Genomic DNA, 4,107 nt, shown 5'->3' with positions numbered 1-4,107 from the left:
GTTAAAAAAGTTTGAAATATCCAATAAATTTCGTTCCACTTCATGATTGTGTCCCACTTGTTGTTGATTCTTCACAAAAAATTACAGTCTTATATCTTTATGTTTGAAGCCTGAAATGTGGCAAAAGGTCACAAAGTTCAAGGGGGCCGAATACTTTCGCAAGGCACTGTACATGAAAAGCACACACTCCACAAGACAGTGAAACACCTCTGTACCCCCATAATGAAATGCTGTCTTTTCTTAATACTCTTCTAAAATAAAGGCTGTGAAACCATCCTGCCTGTACTTTGAGGAATTACAAGAACAGTATTTCAGTGGGCTGATTGTATGGATGTGTTTGTCTGTGAGTGTTTGGAGCAATGGGACCTGAAGGAACACAGAGAGCACAATCTGTCACATCTCTGCCTGGGCCCTGGGTGACAGATGATGTGCTCCCATTGCTGAGCTAAGCGTGTGTGTGTGTGTGTGCACATGCGTGCGTGTGCGTGTGTGTTTAAGGGGATGACCATATGGAGACAGCTTGCCACAATAAAAATAGCTATATTTCAGCCATGTCATCAGAGGTTTCATATATTTCAGCCAGAACAGTTCCTAAGATTGTTCTGTGTCCATCGGTTTCCTCACTGCTGAAGGGTCTTTAAGCACTAAGCCCTGACAACAGAGAATCTATATTTATTATGAGGTGCTAAAAGTGTACAAAGTGCTATAAAGAAGTGAGAAATTTGCAGAGAGACCTGGCAGTCTCTCCTGGTCTCTACACTTAAAATGTGCCACGTAGAATCTTTAACAACTAGAAGGACAATGAAGCTTTGTTTTTATAAGTGCATCCCTGTTTTCTTTACACTGTGTATCAGAATCTGCTTATTGGCCAGATGTGTCGGACACACAAGGAATTTAACTCTGGTACATTGGCTCTCAGTGTGCATGTACATATCCCCATGCAAGGGGCAAATAACCAGTAAACCAACATAAGGCTGTGCTGTGTAGTATAACAAAATAAGCAGTATTAACAAGCAACAAACAGTGCAAACAATGCAAAATAAACAGCATAAACAGGTAGTAAACAATGCAGACAGACAAAGGAATGCTCATTCTGAAATGAGATAAATAGGAATAAAAATAGAGTACTTAAAAATAAAGACCTGTATGAATCTGTATAATCTGTACAATGTATATTTACAGGTATTGCACTGAGGGTTATTGTCCAGTCATACTGTCATGGGTCAAGTGTTCATCAGAGTGACAGCCTGGGGGAAGAAACTGTCCCTGTGCCTGGTTGTCTTGGTGCACAGTGACCTATAATGCTGTTCAGAGGGGAGGAGTTCAAACAAATTATGTTCAGGGTGTGAGGGGTCTGCAGTGATCCTCTACGCTCTCCTTTTGACACGTGAGGTGTACAGGTCCTCCATGGATGGCAGGCTTGCACCAATGACCTTTTCTGCAGTCCTCACTGTCCGCTGAAGTCTGTACTTGTCCTGTTTGGTTGCTGAGCCAAACCAGACAGTGATGGAGGTGCAGAGAACAGACTCGATGATTCCTCTGTAGAACTGTATCAGCAGCGCCTGGGGCAGGTCGAATTTCCTGCACACTGTTCCATTGATACAGTTGATGGTTCAAACATCATCAATCAGTTTTGCAAAATATGAGGAAGAAAATGCACTAAACACATTTGTCAAGCCTCAGTGGCACAAAGTTTCTGTGACTCGGAACACTGAATGTAAATATAACCTTTGTTTGTTTACAAGAAAATGCCATAGGACACCATCATGATTAAACTAATAGTTTGTCACAGCTGCAGTCTTTTCTGCTGTGATCTCAATTATATAGTAACCTCTTGTGCAAAACTGGAATTATTTGGCCCTCATTTGCCTCATAGTAGATATTACTGTTTATTTCTCCTGGTACACAGAAAATAACCAGAAATGTTTGTGAATAAACCCACTTGTATTATTGTTGAAATATGTTCCAAAACATACTTAATGTGGAGAGATGCTGTCAAAGATCTCTGGGACCAAGGCTCACAGCCTGACAGCAGTGCAGAGATATTCCCTTCTAAACTTTCTGAACAAGGTTCGGCCTTCTACCCAGTCTGAGAAGGCCAAAGTCAGAGGCTGTAGCTCATGGCTATCAATCCATATGTGAAAGCATTCCTGGTCTGCTAGATTTTAAGCTAGCATTAGATATCGCTGACTCACAGGATGACTTCTCACCTGCCACATTGTAAGTTATACTTCATCCTTAATGAGACACTGACAATTTGCTAATTTTTAAGTGATCATAAAAAGTGTAACTGGCATTATTTAGCATGATTTGAATTCTTTATGACAAATTTATTTAATAAAACAAGTAATCATCCCAAATAATAATACCGAACACTGATTTTAACTTTGCATACAGCTTCACTGAGTCACAGTGCACAGGAAATCAACCAAAGTATTGTCTTGCAGAAAAAAGGTCATTTTTCCAGAAATGCAGAACTTAATTTGAGTTCCTCTGATTAGACGGCATAAAATCAGTTGTGTGCTCAAATACATGCCAGAAATTCCTCTGTAATTAATAAAGTCTGTTATCAAGGCCCTTCCTCCTAGCTGTTCTTCTTGTTGTTCCCTTAAACATGGAATGATTCCAGGGAGAGGAAAGCAACAAATTTATGGAAAATGTGGTTTTAATCTTGAGAAACACAAAACGCTACACACAGTGCCCTTACAAAAGCAGTACAGAGACTAAAAGTTCTAATTAAATACTACACCCCCATCAGCACAAGCACCCCAAACCAGTCTCACTCACTACCAGTTTTCTTAGCCTTACTCACCACTGTATTTACAGAGAAACCCAGAGATAAACGCACCCTTTGTTACAAAGCACTTAAGACTTGACATGTGGTGTATATACCCAGCAGTGTGGGAGTGGTATGTGTGTGTGTGTATATCCATTCATGCTTGTGTGTGTATTTCAGACAGCAGTTTGTCTCTTAAAGTTAAACAAAAGAGCGTACATCCTCCATCACAGTTTTATCTGTTTATGCCATTAGCTCCTCAGCACCTACATGCCTGTAAACACAGCAACCCACCCACTCTGGGTCACACACAAATGCATGCATTAGATGCAGACAGTATGCTGGTTGGGGCCAATGCCCCATGTCTTTAAAACCAATGAGTCCTGGTAGAGTTCATGTCCAAAGCACATTACTGTATATGATTCCACTGTATTCAACAGGATTTCTGGAATTTTAGGGAACTCATCCAATTCTCTAAAGAGAAGTCATTGATATCAGGCACATCTAAATTCCTTTTGCTCAGGTTTGAATTTACATGTAGTTTTTAGTCATTATATTAATTTTGTTGTTAGTAATTTTCTTTTTTTTACATGTTATTTAATTCTTGATTATTTAGTTTTCAGTTTTTGCTTCTTTGCTTATTCTAAGAAAAATAGGCCTCACACAAGAGGTCTCTGTTGGATCTGTCTCACTTATACTCTATGTACAGTACATACTGCCTACACATTGCTTTAAAATGCCAATTGTTAAATAACAAAATGACTACAAACGTGATTTGAAACAGATGTATCAGGGGTAGGCTTGTCACAATATCTACTTTTATTGGATGATATATTGTCCAAGAAATTACTGAGATAAACATTATTATTGTCATTTTAAGACCATTTTATGCCAATTATATAATGGTAATATACACCAACCTTGCGATTCAGAGGTGTCTGTTAGGAACGCTCTGGTAGGGAGGTGAGCGAGTAAAAAATGACGGACCCAGGTAGCTGACTTCGGTGCAAGAAGTGCTCTATTTATTTACAGTGACAATAAATATGTGTACAACCAGGTGAAGGAATATGGAGCAGAACCAGGTGTCAAGCGGCAGTCCTGAAAAACATACAGTCAGTGATGGGATGATAAGAAAAGGCCGGGCTGCGGACGCTAGGATTCACCCCTGGACTGGTCGTGGTGGTTGGTTGCTGAGGGGACAGAGTCAAAGAAACAGTTAATGGGAGACTGTGCATCGACCTGCGTGGTGGAGTGATGTGGAGTTGAGGAGGTCCGTGGTCCGGAGAAGCATAACGGCTGGGAAGACAAGACACGGGGCACAAGGCAGGAAC

The sequence above is a fragment of the Monopterus albus genome, unplaced genomic scaffold, assembly GCF_001952655.1.
Source record: "Monopterus albus unplaced genomic scaffold, M_albus_1.0 scaffold216.1, whole genome shotgun sequence".
Taxonomy (NCBI): domain Eukaryota; kingdom Metazoa; phylum Chordata; class Actinopteri; order Synbranchiformes; family Synbranchidae; genus Monopterus; species Monopterus albus.
Note: the sequence above shows the minus strand (reverse complement) of the source record.